This window comes from Oryzias latipes, chromosome 21, assembly GCF_002234675.1.
Source record: "Oryzias latipes chromosome 21, ASM223467v1".
Lineage (NCBI taxonomy): Eukaryota > Metazoa > Chordata > Actinopteri > Beloniformes > Adrianichthyidae > Oryzias > Oryzias latipes.
The window spans coordinates 14,892,137-14,911,640 of NC_019879.2; the positions used below are offsets into that span (position 1 = coordinate 14,892,137).

Below are 19,504 nucleotides of genomic sequence, written 5' to 3' on the forward strand. Positions count from 1 at the left end.
ATCTTGGTCTGAATTACAAAAAAAAGCTGAAACAATATTTGGAAAAGTGATTCACCACATTTTTGCCTAAGAAAACTAATAAAACTGTCTAAAAGAAAATTTCAGTTCTGGTCAAACTGTAATGGTGAAATACAAGAGAATGTGAACCCCTACTGCAGGTGCATAAGAAAGTGCAAAAAGCTGGGGAAAGAAATCAACTTGGTAGCTAAACCATTAAAATAAAATCCTTTTGTCAGTTATTTATTATTCATTATAGTTCGTAGAGATGATAAAGTGTTCATTCTGAAATTGAGACATTTTGACATTTTATATAACATGCAGCAACTCAACAAAGCTGCACAAACACCTTATACAAACACCACCATACAAATGCAATCACATTATTGATTTCTTTCATCCACATCCATCATCATGGGCAGATTTTCTTTAAACCAAATAAAATGGCATTGGGGTAAGACAATTGGTCTTACCAAGAATTCTTTTTTTTCTTTTTCAAAGTAAGATTATTTTGCAATTAAACAACTTTTCTGATAAGATTATTTTTTGTGCAAGACAGAAAATAAGACAATTCTTCCTAAAACATTTTTTTGCAGTAAAAATGTTTCAATATATTTGAAACTTCTCTTTTAAAGGAATTAATATGCTAACTAACTATTGCCTCTATGCATCAGAAAGTTGGAACATTGCAACCCTAAATTACCCTTTCAAGTGAGAGTAGGATGAAATCAAATGTTAGATTTTGACAGATGGTTAGTATGCCCCTTTTCACTGTCTGCACAGTCAGGAAAGTCAATTTATGAAAACATTAAAAAGTAAAACAAAAAAAAGTCAACATCAATTTTTTTAAGCTGACATGCCATTTTTTCTGCCAGTTTTATGTGGTAAACCAGCTGTGATGATGATGAAAACCTGAGCTGGTAAATTTGTTTCCTGTCATAAAACTAGGTCAAAATCTTAACGGACCTTACCGAGAACAGGATCGATAAGCAAATTGATGCAGTTTAAAAAAAAAAAGTCACAGATTTCCATTGCTTCCGGTTTTAGGAGTCACCATTGCTGCCATCTCTTATATGTAAATAGGATTCTAATGTTAAAAAAAGCTTTTTCTTTTTTTGATCTTTGGTTTGGTTTTTACAGTTGTGTGTCAAGCACAACAACAAAAACGGCTACATTTGCTTTCATTAATACAGTAAAAAGCCATCTGTTTTGTTTCACTTTAATCCTTGAGATTAAACCATGGGACTGCTACATTTTTAGAACATCTATTGTTAGGCTGCTCAGTTAAATTTCGCTGACAGCTTTTTTTCTTTTAAAATATGAATTACACAATAATGACAGCCACAAAAAAAAGTAAGTATTTTGCCTTATAGAGGGTACCAAAAACAGCTGTTGAGCTGTGGACAGTCAAACAAGATTTTAATTTTTTATCTTTTTAGAGTTAATATAATGCATTTTGGACAAAAAAGACCAAATATTTTTGATTGATTTGCACAAATCTTTTTAAACACCAATTCCAATTATAATAGTACGTTTGGTGTTTTTAAAATGTTCTTATGGTGTTTTTCTGATCATGGAAGAAATGTACAAAGAAAATTAGGTGTAAAATTGAATTTCTGAGTATTTCTTCATTCATATCATTGTGAATCAGGAGGAGACACAAAAATACCATTTGAAAAAGAGATTATTTGTGATGTAGAAACTACAATGAGTGGACCACAGACTCCCTGCTTTGCTCCATTCTGATTTATTCATTTACAGACAACATTTTCATTTTCCTTGACTGGGCAAAACTACATTTCGATAGCTCCAGTATTGCACCGGTAATGTTAGGTTGGGGTAGTAAGGAGCTGCACACTTGAGGGTGAGCACGTGAACAGATGGATTACGGGAAATGGGGGTGGGGTTACTCTACGCCAAGGGTCCTGCCAACAACTCAGAGGCGATTTTATAATTAACTACTGCCCCTCTGGAAAAAATATGTCCTAGAACAGGATACTGTTGTTTTTTTTGTGGCCAAAATCAAAAAATTAAAAGGCCCCTGTCAACACTTTAAAAATACATTATAAATAGATCGAAGTGGATCTTTAAAGAATAAAAAAAATCTGATTTAGAGGATAAAAAATTAAGTATGATTTAATGATATGTGCAACCTCCCAAATCTGTTTCTACAAAGTAGCTTTTCTGCAGGCCTATTTTTCATCAAACGTACTCACTTAAGCGAGAGCAAAAGAAAGCAATAAGCTGAACTGAAGATCAGTGAAGGGTGAGTTCTGTGGTAGATGACGTTAGTGCTCTAATCTGAGGAAGTGATGACATTGTGAAGATATTTAATGAGAGGACAAGAGTCAAAGTGAGGGGAAGGGGGAATTAGCCCTTTTTAGATATCATGAAACATTAATACCGTCGGGGGACTAGAGCACACTGGGGCCCCTTTTTCATTGACTTTCATGCTGTTAGCTAATAGAATTTCACCTCTGGGGACCTGCACCCCCTCCACCAAGTGCAGAAGGTCGATCAGATCACCACCCTGCTTCTGAGGATGAGATTAATCCAGGGTGAATGTGCTTTTTAGGGCACATGAATTACCTGTAGCTAAAAAAGCTGAAATTAAAGAGAAAGAAGTTGTGAAGACTTATTTACCCGATCAATTGTTGGTCTCATCAAGCTCCAGCAGAGGGTAGCAAAGCCCTGTCGAAAGGGAATATTCTAGGCTGTTAATGTATGTGTTTGGTTTGTTGCTGCAAATATTTGAAACAACCCTTTCGATAAAGAACAGAGAAAAAAGGGAAATAAAATGAATTACTTTCCTTTGCAGGATTTCTGCTTGGGTCCTTAAGGCAGGGCTTTTAGTGCCTTTCTCAACATAAAACAAAAACATTTGCATTTCCAGCTAATGAACCATTAAATAGATCAAAATGTGCTTTATCTTCAAAACTGAACCCTCTAAAAACCCCTCGTTCTGCTGGAGTCATTTTATTTATTTTACATCAGGTACATGAGGTTTTTAAATATTCAGCACTGGCCCTTGGATGATTAACTTCATGCTTTTATTTTTTATATATTTTTGTTCCCCCAACAGATATTCTGAGCCCAGTTGCCAAAGTTGATTTCATCTAGATTCACTGCAGGGGAATAAGTAAGTCGATAGAACAGAACTTTGGTGATCTGTATTCTCTCTGCAGAACACTGCACTGTCTGCATTTAAGGGGAATTTCATTCAAAAACTTTATTGCAGCTGTCAAAAAAAGAAAATGAAGTGTATTTCCAAAAGTGTTCTGACATTTGACTTCACACAAATGAGTTAAGGTAGTTCATCAGGATTAAAAATCCGTTGGTATGACACCTCTTATTAATGAGAAAGTTATCCCCAGTGCATTGTGAGATTGTTTGATTGTTCTTCCAGAGGTGCATCTGGGAAGTCAGACACTGCTGTTAGACAAGAAAGTCAGACACTGCTGTTAGACATGAAAACTGATGATCCAGCATTCAAGCAGCATTTAACCCTTGTGCTATCTTAGATGACCCCACCCTTACTTTGACGTGTTGTACCTACCATGACAAAGGTGGATAAAGGTGGAAAGATTTAATGTAATCCATGGACACCAGTGAAGATCACAAATCATTAAAGAAAAAAGGTTCAGAGCACTGTCTAGTGGGTCTAGATGAGCTAACTCCCAATGTTAAAGTGCCTAGGGTAGCACAAGGGTTAAATGCGCCATCTATATCCAAGTCTGAAGACGTGAAAGGAGTCTCACAACCCCACGTGCACTTGTAATTCTTTTCTGTGTGTATGTATCAGACAATTGCTGTTTACCTTAAAGAAGCTAAAAGTTATGCCAAAAATGTTCCATATGAGTTTCAAATCAAGTGTTACGCACACGCAGGGTGTGGATGTGACATGGAAGAGTCTGAAAGACACCCAAAGGATTCCCACACAAACTACACTATGATTTTATATTTCCTAATTCAGGCAGGCTGCACAAACTATACAGTCCATCTGTCCACACTTGTCACTTGAACTGCACTTATGGGTTCCTTGCACAGTGTGCTGCATGCTTGGGTCTCACCCACTGCCCACTTATCTACATTTGCATGTTGTTTAAGTGTTCGCTACAACCTGTAACTTGCCCGTAGAAAAATTGTGCGCTAACATTTACACTTTAAGGGATCATTGAGCAATTTACAACCTTCAAATGTTGTGTGGGCCACCTGCGTGCCCCGTACAGGTTTGCCCATTTTCCACTCTCTGAATCCCAGTATCCACCAGTAAGGGCAGTTGTTACTGAGGCTTTAGCAGTTCTCCTCTTCATGGCTAAGTTGGTGTCATTCCTACTTGCTTGTACTGTTGACAGTTGGTTGAGGAACACTTTGCAGTGTAGAAATTTCCTGTTGGACTTGCCGCTCAGATGGCATCCAATTACACAAGTACCCTGGACATTACTGAGCTCCTGAGAACGATGCATGTCAAGAGGCACAGGACTTTACACAAATGTAACATCTGAGTTTCCATTAACTTAATAGGGTGAGCCAACAGTTTCAGTACTAGAGTAACTTAGTAACAGTTCTTGACCAGAACTGTTTTAGAACTGGTGCCCGATGTCAGCATAGTTTAAATCATATTGAAGGTGTAACAATGATGTGATCAACACAGAAATGCCTGCAGCAGTGATATAGTTATACAAAATGAAAACATTTCATTTAGATTGCATGAGTAACGTGGCTGAACTTTTTATGTGTACATTTTAAAAGTCCCATTAAATAAAAGTCTCCCTTAAATAAATGTAATTGGCAGCTGTGATATAATTATGTCTTTCCGTCTTTGCACTGCACTGTCATCAATGCAGCCCAGCATCAAGGAAAAACATTTGCTTTTATGAATATTTCTGTGCTTTTTGAAGATCAAATAATAAAGTGTGCTTGATTAACAGCCCTCAGCTGCCATGTACCTTTTCAAAAATAAATAAAAGCAAAACACAAAAGAAAATAAATCATCTTTTTCAAACAGTTCTGAAAGTTTTATTAATAAAAAAAAAGGAATAAAGGGTATGTCATTTAAAAGAGGAAATCTACTTTAGAACTTTGGTTGCTTTTATGTTTTCACTATACTTTTTAATTGTTTTCTCTCTCATATTGGTTTAACTACCAGTTTTCTCACAATATGAAAAAAATGATCTAACAACATCCTTCAATCTAAAATAAATAAATAAGATGTTTAATTAAATACAAATAAAAAAACAAAACAAGAATTTTGTTTTATGTAGGAACTATAAAACTTGATGAATTTCTGACTTTAAACATGACTTTACTTCAGTTTTTGTACATTATGCTGAAGAGGTTGGACACAGTTGCTTTCTGAAAAGTTACTCTGGAGATTTGAGATATGAATGCGGGTTCCTGAATGCGCTTTTCGGTGATCACATTGGACTGTGATTACCTTATACTAGTGCATGTACTCACAGTTGGAAGAGGCTTGGTGGGAGATATCAAAGTGGTGGAAATCTCGTGAATCTTGCTCCAGGGTTTTTCTTTCACAGCTTTATTCAGATATTTGGTGTCATATAATGCCAGTCGGACAGAAACCGCAAATATTAATTTCTCCTCCATGATCACTTTTCAAACAGTTGGCTCTGGAAAAGTACCCTACCCATACATCACTACAAAATTTAGTCCCTAATTTGTCAAAGTTCAACTGATTTTAACTTTTAATGCTTATTTTATGGCCATGCGTTTGCAACCTAGAGCCCGAAAATGGGCTAAAAAACGTAGCAGCATCTGAACAAACGAGTTTTCAATACGGAAGCCTGAAATGTGTATTTACCTGCATTTACACATTTCATTGGAAATGGTGTCTTGAACGCGCGTTTCCAAGCCTGGTGTGAACGTAGCATAGCTGCTTTAACTAGGTTATTACCATTTACCGCATAAAAGCGTAAATATTGAGAAAAGCATGCCACCCAAAAAACAGTGTCGGAGGACTTGAGGAAGATGTTTGATTTTGTGCTGGAAAAGATCAAAGCTATAAAGATTGTTCACAGACAAATTCTGGATGCAATCGAAGAGGGGAAGCAGGTCCGGGCTCTGCAGGAGCAGTGTTTCAACAGGATAGATATAATCGAAAAACGAATGGATGACCAAGAGCAGATCTCCAGATCTAACGACGGGATAATCACCGGATTGAAAATCAAACCCCGGTCATACGCACACGCAGTGACCGCCGGTAACGTTGAGGAATTCGACGAGCAGGACACGAGCTCTGTGGAAAAACAGCTGGAGGAGTTTGTAAAGTCCAATGGAATTTCTCTGGACACAAAAATTGTGGAGATCTGCAGACCGCTTTCAAGGAGCAGAGACACAGACAAACCAGCAATCGTCTTAAAGTTTGTCAATCGGAAGCAAGGAAGAAATCTGAAGGGAACCAACATTTTCATGAATGACTATCTCACTAAAAGGAATGCCGACATCGCCAGAAGAGCACGTTACTTGAAAAAGCTGGGAAAAATTCAAGGAACCTGGGTAAAAGACTGTAAAGTTTATGCCAAACTCTGTGGCTCCCCTGAGCAGTCCAAGGTTTTTTTTTTATCAGAAGCATGCAAGATTTGGAAAAATATTTACCCACTATAGTCTAAACAAGAGATACGTGAAGATGCTGGTCTTACGAGATGAGGAGATGAACTCCACTATCCATGGCTTCTAGAAAAAACAACACTTTTCCTTCAACAGTCACCTGCAACCAGACGACTTTCAGAGATCTAAATGGTGAGCAAACCGACCTTAAAGTGTTCAGTGATATTGACAACAACCTTCAAGACATCGAACCTGATCAATTCTTTTCCACTGTTAATATGGACTGCAAATATTACAGATGACATTAAAAACTCTATTAACCCAGAAGGAAGACTGTCAATCATTCACTTTAACAGCAGAAGCATGTATACCAACTTAAAGACATCAAGGACTATTTATGAAATATTTGAAACTTGGTTCAGCCGCGACAAGGACGCTGACTTTGAACTGGAAAACTACGAACTTAACTATGTGAACAGAGTAAACAAAAAAGGTAGAGGAGTCGCAACATATGTGAAAAAAAATACAAAGTTTACAGTAAATGATAAATTGTCAGTTGCAGTTGATGGAATACTGGTATGTCTTACAATTGAACTATGTAACGATTCAGGGAAAAATGTCATTATAAGCTGTGTTTATAGGTCGCCAGGGTCAAGCCTAGAATTCTTCAGTGAATGCGTACCTCTCTAAATAGCAAAATATTATACATCTGTGGAGATTTCAATATCGATCTGATAAACCCCAGCAAACTAAAAGCCACCGACAACTTTATCAGCAGAATGTATGCAATGAATTTATATCCAACAATAACAAGACCCAGCAGAATCACTTCTCAAAGTGCTACTCTTATTGATAACATATTTACAAATAATATGGAATACACTCATATGATTGGACCAATGACATGTGACATAAGTGATCATTTACAAGTTTTTGCACTATTTGACATCAATGTGAAGACAAAGAAAACTATAAAAGAACCAGTCTACAAAGGTTAAGAAATTACAAAACTATGAATTCTTTTAATAATGACTTATCCAGACAAAACTGGAACTCTGTGTACAGAGAGAAATATGTGGACATTACTTATAAATGTTTTTTAGAAATATTTAGCTCACTTTACAAAAAGAATTGCCCAATTTATAAATTTAAGAACAAATTTGCCAAGTGCCCTTGGTTAACCACCGGTCTACAAAATGGTTTTAAAAAGAAAAATAACCTCAATAAATATTCTTAAAAAAAGAGGACAAGAGAAACTAAACAAAGATACAAGTCATATCAATATAAACTAACTGAAACAACACGGCACAGTAAAAAAGTGTACTTCAATAATCTACTGAATGAAAATAAAAACAACGTAAAGCGAGTTTGGGAAATATTAAATAACATCATTAAAAATGGGACAAGAAAGCGAACACACCCAGATTACTTTACAAAAGAGAAGGGTCAAAGCTATAACATCAATGAAGCAGCAAACGGCCTCAATAACTATTTTGTAAACGTGGGTCCAGAGTTGGCAGCAGAAATTCCAAAATGCAAAACCAGACAATAATCCTCCCATCAAAAGGATCCCACACTCAATCTTTCTCTCTGATGTGAACCAAAAATGAGCTGATATCAATTTTAAATTAATTCAAGAGTAAAAACTCAAAAGATTGTGAGGATGTAGATATGACAGTGGTGTAAAAGGTAATTAATAGTATCTCTAAGCCTCTAACGTACATATGTAAGTTATTACAAACAGGGATATTCCCAAACCAAATGAAAATTGCAAAAGTGATTCCTATCTATAAGAGTGAAGACAAACACCGTTTTACAAACTATAGACCTGTTTCTCTTCTTCCACAATTCTCAAAAATTCTAGAAAAAATATTCAATGATAAATTAGTTACATTTATTGATAAATATAACATTATAAATGAAAACCAATACGGTTTTAGAGAAAACAGAACAACCTCATTGGCTATCATTGATGCTGTGGAGGAAATCACAAATGCTCTGGATAAAAAGAAAAATGCAGCTGGAATTTTCATTGATTTAAAAAAAAGCATTTGACACTCTCAATCATGACACTTGACAAACTGGAAGTATATGGGACAAGAGGATTAAGATAAGATAAGATAAGATAAGATATTCCTTTATTAGTCCCACGATGGGGAAATTTCCTTATTGCGGCAGCAGTACAGGAACAGAGAGCAGTATATAAAAGAAAAAGACTATGGAGTAAGTATAAACACCTATATACACAATATACATTCCAAAATATTGCACAGGATGAATATATGATCGGTTATTGCACAGGGTAAGATAAGACCGAGTCGATGATGTTGTTTGACGTGGTTCACTGGGAGCAGCTAAGGTTGTAAAGTCTGATGGCAGAAGGTAGAAACGACCTGCGGTGTCGCTCCTTTAGACAGGATGGATGTCTAGGATGTCTCAGTCTGACGCTGAAGGAGTGAGGACACAGACTCATACGTGGGGTGGGCGTCGTTCTCCATCAAGGATGATAGCTTAGCTATCATCCTCCTCTCTCCCACCTCCTGTATTGAGTCCAAAGGCAGCCCCAGAACGGAGCTGGCTTCTTCACCAGCTTCTCCAGTCGCTTCCTGTCCACTGCCGAGATGCCGCTTCCTGTCCGCTGCCGAGATGCAGCTGCACCAGCACAGCACCGACCACAGAGTCGTAAAAGGTCTTTAGGAGTGGTCCCTGCACTCCAAAAGACCTCAGTCTCCTCAGCAGAAATAGCCTACTCTGTCCTTTTTTGTACAGTTCTTCTGTATTGTGTGACCAGTCCAGTTTATTGTTGAGGTGAACACCCAAGTACTTGTATGAGTCCACTCTCTCAATGTCCCTTCCTTGGATGTTCACCGGTGCTAATGCAGAGTGAGTGTGCCTGCGAAAGTCCACCACCAGCTCCTTGGTTTTCCCTGCATTAATCTGGAGGTAGTTCCGCTGGCACCAGTCCACAAAGATCTTAATCAGCTCTCTATACTCTCTGTCATTGTCATCTTGATTAGTCCGACAACGGCAGAGTCATCCGAGAACTTCTGCAGGTGACAAGATGCTGAGCTGGACATGAAGTCTGCGGTGTAGACAGTGAACAGGAACGGAGCCAGAACTGTTCCCTGCGGTGCTCCTGTGTTACAGACGATCATATCTGACTCACAGTGGCGAGACCTCACATACTGCAGTCGGTTTGAGAGATAGTCCAGCATCCATGCAGACAGATGCTGGTCCACGCCCATGTGTACCAACTTGTCCCTCAGCAGCAGCGGTTGAATGGTGTTGAAAGCGCTGGAGAAGTCGAAAAACATGACTCTCACAGAGCTTCCAGTCTGGTCCAGGTGTGACAGAGCTCTGTCCAGGAGGAAGATGACAGCATCCTCAACTCCGATACCGGGCTGGTAGGCGAACTGCAGCGGGTCCATCGACTGGCTGACCATGGGACGAAGATGTGTGAGCACCAGCCTCTCCATCGTCTTCATCAGATGAGAGGTCAGCGCCACCGGTCTGTAGTCCTTGAAGTCAGTCGGCCGGGATGTCTTCGGAACCGGAACGGATTAGCGCTGACTTGGCTCATAAGCTATCTAACGGGAAGAAAACAATTTGTCAAGATTGATGAATTTACATCAGAAACCATAGAGATATGTTGTGGTGACCCACAAGGATAAATTCTGGGCCCGCTCCAATTTAATATATACATAAATGATATATTCAATGTTTCAAAGCTTATGAAACTCATATTATTTGCTGATGATACAAGCATATTCTATTCTACAGACAATCAGAGGTAACACAGAGTTAAACAAAATAAAATTGTGGATGGATTACAAAAAATTATGTTTGAACCTTGATAAAACCAAAATGATGCTTTTTGGTAACTACAAAGCCAAAACCGAGTTCTCAATTGAAACTATTACAGAAATCAAATTCTTAGGGGTTGTTATCGATGACAAATTAAATTGGAAGCAACACATCAGACACATACAAACTAAAGTCTCAAAAAGTATTTCAAACATAAATAATTCTAAATATATATTAGAAAACAACAGTAGATATTTATTGTACTGCTTCTTAATATTACCGTATTTGACCTACTGTATAGAAATTTGGGGGAACAATAAGAGCTCACTACATCCACTCTTTTTACTTCAAAAACGAGCCATCAGAATTGTACACAAATTGGGATATGTTGATCATACAAACAATTTATTTTATCAATAGGCTTTTAAAACTGCATGACCTTGTTGATTTTTACACTGCCCAACTTTTATACAGAGTGAGTGGGAAATCGTTACCATTGAACATCCAAAAGCAGTTCTTGGAAAATGAAGGAGGTTATAAAATGAGGAGATGTGGGAACTTCAAGATCAAACTGATAAGAACCACAAAGAAAAGTTTCTGTGTGTCGGTGTGTGGCACTAAACTTTGCAACTGGTTTAGTAATGAGCTATAAAAATGTTCAAATATCCAAATATTCAAGAAAAGGTATAAAGAAACTCTGATTTCACAATATGAAGATGAGAGGAGTGCTTGAAATGAATCAATAAATCAAATCAAACTATGCTGTACAGCAGATTAGCATGATTTTCCAGCATTAATGTACAAGTTCACCATATTTTCTTTAGGGCGCACCAGATTGTAAGATGCACAGTAATGGGTAAGTAACTTGTGTCATTTATAAGGCTCACTAAGTGAGACGAATGACTTAAGATAAGTCTGTCAGTCAGTTAGACTTTATTAACTGCGTTCACAGTAGCTCTAGAACTTGTTTCTAACATGCTTCACGTTAGCTGCGTTAGCGTGTTCACAGTACTCCAAACCCCGCTTGCAACGCATAAAAAAGAAGACTGACACAGCCAAAATAAACACTACTGTGACAACGCTAACTTCCAACATTTAGGAAAAAAACAAAAAAAACAGTATGAAACCGCTAACGTCAGCCGTGTTAGCATGTTCACTGTATCATCCAACCACTCATTTCGACAGGGCGCTGTGCACCTCTCTTAATCCATATATAAGGTGCTCCGGACTGCAAGTCTTGTTTTTGGAAAAACAAAGGCTTTGAAGTGCGCCTTCATAGTGCTGTAAAATTAGCTGCGTATTATTATTATCAAACTTTCTTCTTTATAAATAATGTAACCCTTGTGCTATCCTAGGCACTTTAAGGTTGGGAGTTGGGTCATCTAGACCCATTAGACAGTGCTCTGAACCTTTTTTCTTCAATGATTTGTGATCTTCACTGGTGTCCATGGATTACATGAAATCTTTCCACCTTTGTCATGGTAGGGAGAACACGTCAAAATAAGGGTGGGGTCATCTAAGATAGCACAAGGGTTATGCTCTGTACTTTTCTACAACCATCTATTTTTCTACTTAGAAGCAAGAAGAGTCCAGGTGTTTTTGATGGAGTTTAAGATGAGGAGTATTTCTGCTTAATTCCATAATAACCCCAGCACACTCTGCCTTACAGACACACTTGACTTATCTCACTTATTGTATCTGATTGTAGCTTGTAAGTCAGGTCAGGTGCAGTGTCACAGGGCTGATAAATCAAAACATTTTCATTTCCAGGTGCCTGGCCATGATCCCCCACTGTCGTATTTTTGTGAAGCAAAAGGACTCTGCTTTACTGTCACTTCTAGGCACCCAGGATACTTCTGGGATCTCATTTGGTCAGACATACTACTGTTGCTGTGGCTTGATTGCTCTACAGAATATATAACGTCTTTTCTGTTTTTATCGTTTTTGCATGTCTGTCTCCTTAGCATGGGCCAACCATCAGTCTGAGGGGAATCCAAGGGCTGATGAGCTGATCTGACTCTGCGAGAGAACACGCTGTAGTCTCATCCTGTATGCCCTGAGAACACAACACCCAGAGCGACTCCAGTGAGTAACCGGACTAATTTGATCTGTCCTCGATAAATTGATGGGTTTTGCTTCCTCCAGTAATCAAGACACTTAAGCTTGCAGGTGTCCTTTGCAAGAAGCACTTGACTAAATTAGGGTTATTAAAATATTATAAGTCTGTAAATGTCAGTGGCAGTGCCTCTCAGTCATGATGGCACCACAAACTTTTTTTGTCCAAACTATGTAAATTTCTAATTTATTACAACAAAATTTATTTAAAAAACTAACATTCCAACTTGTTTTTGGCATGTGAAGGTTTGACAAATTTGTATAAAAGCTACAAAAGGCCTGACTGTTTTATTTTTTTAATAACTGATGCATTTTTCACAACAGAAAAATAATAAGCTCTTTGAGCTTGAAGGTGATTCCTAAAATTAGGTCTGAGAAAATCTCATTGGGTACAACTTATTAGACCTTCTTTCTTAACTACTTTATTCTGAAAAGATGTGTACAAGAAATTCCTCAAAACTAGCTTCCTTACATGCTAAAAATTAAAAGTTTTCACACTAAAAAGCTCACATCATTGCCCTGACCAAAACACACACACACACACACACACACACATACATGTGTGTGTACATATATAATTTTTTTTTTTTTTAAACGCCCCTCTCACCCTTCCGTGGGTGGCTACTCACACAAGCTTGGATCCTCTACCAGAGGCCTGGGAGCTTGAGGGTCCTGCTCAGTATCTTAGCTGTTCCTAGCACTGCACTTTTCTGGACTTAGAGCTCTTCCAGGTATCTGTTGTAGCCACTTCTGCATCTTTGGGGTTACTGCCCCGAGTGCTGCAATTACCACAGGCACCACTGTCACCTTCACTTTCCAGGCTTTCTTCAGTTCTTCTCTGAGTCCCTGGTATTTTTCCAGTTTCTCATGTTCCTTCTTCCTGATGTTCCCATCTCTTGGCACTGCCACATCCACCGCAACGGACAACCTCTGTCCTTTGTCCACCACTACAATGTCTGGTTGGTTCGCCATTACCATTCTAATGGTCTGGATCTGGAAGTCCCACAGGATCTTTGCCCTCTCATTCTCTACCACCTTCGGATGTGTTTCCCATTTTGACCTTGGGGTTTCCAGTTCATATTTTGCACACATGTTCCTGTATATGATTCCAGCCACTTGATTGTGGTGCTCCATGTATGCTTTCCCTGTCAGCAGCTTACACCCTGCAGTTATGTGCTGGATTGTTTCAGGCGCCTCTTTGCACAGCCTACACCTTGGGTCTTGTCTGGTGTGGTAGATCTGAGCCTCTTTCACTCTGGTGCTCAGGGCTTGTTCCTGAGCTGCCAGGATGAGTGCTTCAGTGCTGTCCTGTTGGCCAGCCCTTTCTAGCCATTGGTAGGACTTATTGATATCAGCCACTTCAGTTATGGTCCGGTGGTACATCCCATGCAGGTGTTTGTACTCCCATGAGGATCCTCCTCCTGCACTGTATCCTCTGGTCTCCATTGCCTGAGACATTCACTGAGCAACACTGTCAGTTGGGGCCTTGAGCTTGATGTACTCATGCATCTTGGATGTTTCCTCCTGGATAGTGGCTTCCATGCTTACTAGTCCTCGGCCTCCATCCTTGAGGCTAGCATACAGTCTGAGGCTGCTGAATTTGGGATGGAACCCTCCATGCATGGTGAGGAGCTTTTGTGTCTTAACATCCGTGGTCTGTATCTCTTCCTATGGCCATCTAATTATTCCTGCAGGGTATCTGATAACTGGCAGTGCGTAGCGGTTTATTGCCCGGGTCTTATTCTTGCCATTGGGCTTGCTTCTCAGGACTTGCCTTACTCGGAGGTATTTAGCTGTTGCAGCTTTCCATGTTGCCTGCCCCAGGTTGCCATTTGCCTGGGGAATTCCAAGGTATTTGCAGCTGTCCTCAATGTCTGTTCCTACTGGGAGTGAGACCCCTCCTGTGTGGACTACCTTGCCTCTCTTTGTCACCTTCCGGCTGCATTTCTCGAGCCCGAATGACATCCCAATGTCGTTGCGCCGGTGGATGGAGCAAATCTTCGTTGGTTCAGGGTTGTGACGAGAAATTATGGAAACGATGACGAACAACACAACTGGTCTGCTTGTACGTTGGTGCTGCGAGATGGTACGGCAAGTCATAAAGGACAATTATATTGCGCAACAATTACTCTGCCAGCTTTTTTAAGGGGGGCAGCGCATCTACTATGAAGAACATACAATGTGACATATTTTCAGTTGTTTCACATTTTTTTGTTATGTATATAATTCCACTTGTGTTAATTCACAGTTTTGATGCCTTCGGTGTGACTCTACAATTTTCATAGTCATGAAAATAAAGAAAACTCTTTGAATGAGAAGGTGTGTCCAAACTTTTGATCTGTACTGTATGTATGTATATATAGATATAGATGTTGATATATAGATATAGATATATTGGAAACCAGGGCCCTTGGGAAAGCCCCTATCGCTACTGCCTACCTCATAACCCATAAGAGACAATGATGCACAGGGGGCTACTGGAATACAGTTTGATGAAAATAGACTAGTAGTGGGAACAAGGTTCTGTTAGAATGCTACTACTCAAGCAATCCCACCCAGAGAAGTTACATGCAGAGAATGTTGAATGAATGGATGCTTTGAAACCCACAATCAAGGCTAACTGCGAAGCAACTGGTAGCTCAATGTTCTAACATCCACAAACGGCAACTCCAATCCTAACTTGAGATTGAAGCAAAACATCACAATTGCAATACCATGGGAGAGCCAGAACACCAGGTCAGAAGGGAAGCTCTACTAGACCCCCAACCTAAACTTGGGTACACAGCCCCAACAACCACAGATACGCTGAGCGAGGCAGCAACTGACCTGGAACATCATGTCTAGAATGAACACTAGGCAACCCCAACACCAGCTACAATGGTTAAGTGATGTTCCACATGAAAGTCTCCTGGAGTCTCCTGTGAATGAAGCATTGAGGGCAATTCCTACCACAACAATCACAGAAACCAATGAACTGGTGTACACTTCAGCAGCAGTGATCCTTGAGATGCTTGGCTATAAGAGCATTGATGGGAAATTACAATACCCACCATGGAAGCAACGGTTGGAGGCCAAAATCAAGGCAGCTCGGAGGGTTGTGAGTCAGCTGACAGAGTGCTTCAAAGAGGTACAATGAGAAAGCAATTACCTAAGAGATGCAGCCAGATGCCCATACCTAAGGCAATGGAAACTGCCAAACAAAGAATCCTGCCCTTGAGCAGCCGCCTAAAGAGTCACACAAGAGAAAATAAAGCCAGATGGATGAACAGGCTGTTTGCAACTCAAGCTGCAAAAATGTATGCTCAGTGGCAGGGTCAAAACAACCGAGCAGACCCACCAAGGCTAGAAAATGAACAGTTTTTTTTTAAAGAAGACACAAATGGCTAATGATCTTTATCCAGAAGGATCCCTTAAAGGGTGCAGTCCCATTCAACTACCGGCAAATAACCTGTCTCTCCACAACATGGAAGCTCATGTCAGGCATCATTGCAACGAAGATAAATAGACACATGGATCAATACATGAGCAACACACAGAAGGGCATTGGTAGAGACTTCAGAGGAGCCAAAGACCAACTCCTGGCTGATAGAACAGTCGCTCAAGGCTGCAGGTCACGACACACCAACCTGTGCACAGCCTTGGATTGAGTACAAAAAAGCCTATGACTCAATGCCACACACATGGATCCCTGAATAGTTGGAGCTGTACAACATCAACAGGACTCTAAGAGCCTTCATAAGAAACTCGATGAAGCCATGGAAAACCACCCTTGAAGCCAAAGGTAAGCCCTTTGCACAGGTGTCCATTAAATGTGGGATATTCCAAGGTGATGCACTTCTGCATGGGTCTGAACCCACTCAGCCACATAATCAACAAGACTGGCTATGGCTACCGACTCAGATACCGACTCAGAAATGGGGCCAACATCAGTCATCTCCTCTATGTGGAGAGCTAGCCTGACATTGACTCCCTGATCCACACCACCAGGTTCTACAGTAGTGACATTAGGATGTCATTCGGGCTCGAGAAACGCAGCCGAATGGTGACAAAGAGAGGCAAGGTAGTCCACACAGGAGGGGTCTCACTCACAGAAGGAACAATAGCAGACATTGAGGACAGTTACAAGTACCTTGAAATTCCCCAGGCAAATGGCAACCTGGGGCAGGCAACATGGAAAGCTGCGACAGCTAAATACCTCCAACGAGTAAGGCAAGTCCTGAGAAGCCAGCTCAATGGCAAAAATAAGACCCGGGCAATAAACAGCTACGCACTGCCAGTTATCAGATACCCTGCAGGAATAATAAGATGGCCAAAGGAAGAGATGCAGACCACGGATGTGAAGACACGAAAGCTCCTCACCATGCATGGAAAGTTCCATCCCAAATCCAGCAGTCTGAATATGCTGGCCATAAGGAAGGAGGCCAAGGACTAGTGAGCATGGAAGCCACTAACTCAGTAAATGTCTCAGGCAATGGAAAGCAGAGGATACAGGATGGATCCTCATGGGAGGACAAACCCCTGCATGGGATGTATCACCAGACAATAACTAAAGTGGCTGATATCAAGTCCTACCAATGGCTAGAAAGGGCTGGCAACAGGACAGCACTGAAGCACTCATCCTGGCAGCTCAGGAACAAGCACCAGAGCAATAGAGGATCAGATCTAAAACACCCTACAAGACCCAAGGTGTAAGCTGTGCAAAGAGGCGCCTGAAACAATCCAGCACATAACTGCAGGGTGTAAGATGCTGGCAGGTAAAGCATACATGGAGCGCCACAATTAAGTGGCTGGAATAATATACAGGAACATGTGTGCAGAATATGGACTGGAAACCCCAAGGTCAGCAAATGGGAAACACCTCTGAAGGTGGTAGAGAATGAGAGAGCAAAGATCCTGTGTGACTTCCAAATCCAGACTGATAGGATGGTAATGGCAAACCAACCAGACATTGTAGTGGTGGACAAAGAACAGAGAAAAGCCGTTGTGGTGGATGTGGTAGTGCCAAGCGATGGGAACATCAGGAAGAAGGAACATTAGAAACTGGAGGGACTCAGAGAAGAACTGGAGAAAGCATAGAAAGTAAATGATACAGTGGTGCCCGTGGTAATTGTAGTACTCGGTGCAGTAAGTCCAAGCTGGAGGAGTGGCTACAACAGATCCCTGGAAAGAGAAGAGACACAGCGCTTTGCCTTCTTTCCGAACCTCTGAATAAAACGGCACAGAGAGCTGTAGAAGCGCGCGCCCACGCCGACTGCAAACAGTGGATCGTCCTCCATCTGCTGCAGCCGGGTATCAGACGTCACATGATGCACGGTGAAACGCCTTGTGACCAGCAGAACTTGGTCCGCTTCTTCAGCCAGCCGGCTGACAGGCAAGGAGAGTTGGCAAAAGCCGCACGCGAAAGCTGCAGCAAAAAATGTGTAGGAAAAGAAAACTGCCTTCATCCGAGCCAAGCAGCGAGAGCATCTTTCTTTCTCTTTCGGCTTTTCCAATCAGGGGTCGCCACAGCGAATCATCTTTTTCCACCTCACTCTATCATGAACATCTTCTACCCTAACATTAGCCAACTTCATGTCCTCTGTTAAGACATCCATATATCTCCTCTTTGGCCGTCCTCTTTCCCTCCTGCCAGGCAGCCAGGCAACATCCTTCTTCCAAGTACTTAAACTCCTGCACCTTCTTCACCTCAGCCCCCTGTAACCTAACGCTTCTCCCTGGATCCCTCTCGTTCAGACACATGTATTCTGTCTTACTACGACTGACCTTCATGCCTATTCTTTCCAGAGCAAACCTTCACCTCTCTAGCTGTTCCTCCACCTGCTCTCTACTCTCACTGCAAATCACTGCAAATTACAATGTCATCCCCAAACATCATTGTCCAGGGAGATTCCTGTCTTACCTCGTCTGTCAGCCTGTCCATCAGCATAGCAAACAAAAAGGTACTCAAAGGTGATCCTTGGTTTAGTCCCATCTCCACCTTGAACTCCTCTGTCTGACCTACAGCACATCTCACCACTGTCATACTTCTCTCATACATGTCCTGAACTACTCTGACATACTTCTCTGCCACTCCAGACGACCTCATACAGTACCACAGCTCCTCCCTCTGCACCCTGTCATACGCCTTCTCTAAATCTACGAACACACAACGCAGCTCCTTCTGACCATCTCTGTACTTTTCCATCAACATTCTCAAAGCAAAAATGGCATCAGTGGTGCTCTTACGGGGCATGAAACCATACTGCTGCTCACAAATCTCCACCTTCTTCCTAAGCCTGGCTTCCACTACTCTTTCCCACAGCTTCATTGTGTGCCTCATCAACTTTATTCTTCTTTAGCTGCTGCAGTTTTGCGTGTCACCCTTGTTCTTAAAGATCGGGATCAGAACGCTTCTCCTCCATTCCTCAGGCATCTTCTCACTGTCTAGAATCCTATTGAACAAACTTGTTAGAAATTCCACTGCTGTCTCTCCTAAGCACTTCCATACCTCCACAGGTATGTCATCAGGACCAACAGCCTTTCCGCTCTTCATCCTTTTCAGAGCCTTCCTAACCTCATCCTTTCCAATCTCTGCTACTTCCTGCTCCACAACAACCACATCTTCCTCTCTTCTTTCCCTGTCATTTTCCTCGTTCATCAGCTCCTCAGAATACTCGTTCCATCTTTTCTGTACACTCTCCTGGGTTGTTAGCACCTTTCCATCTCTGTCCTTAATCACCCTTATCTGTTGCACGTCCTTCCCATCTCTGTCTTTCTGTCTGGCTAGTCTGTACAAGTCCTTCTCTCCTTCCTTTGTGTCTAACCTGTCATATTTCTCAAGCCCGAATGACATCCCAATGTCAGTACTGTAGATCCTGGTGATGTGGATCAGGGAGTCAATGTCACGCTCGCTCTTAGCATATAGCTTGATGTCATCCATGTACAGGAGATGACTCATTTTGGCCCTATTTCTGAGACTGTATCCATAGCCAGTCTTGTTGATTATTTGGCTGAGGGGGTTCAGACCTATGCAGAACAGCAG

At 40.9% G+C, this 19,504-nt stretch overlaps 1 protein-coding gene across 2 annotated transcripts in view; it reads left to right on the top strand.

Moving 5' to 3' along the window:
* LOC101158397 (poly(rC)-binding protein 3) overlaps window positions 1–19,504 on the top strand; it is a 137,210-nt gene that overhangs the window by 42,896 nt on the left and 74,810 nt on the right. Inside the window, exons 2-3 of one of the 2 annotated variants that reach the window (XM_020712820.1) lie at window positions 12,139–12,239; window positions 12,333–12,453. The gene's annotated coding sequence lies outside the window, so the exon portion shown is untranslated. The remainder of the gene's footprint in view (window positions 1–12,138; window positions 12,240–12,332; window positions 12,454–19,504) is intronic. The other variant, XM_011489554.2, reaches the window with a different exon arrangement.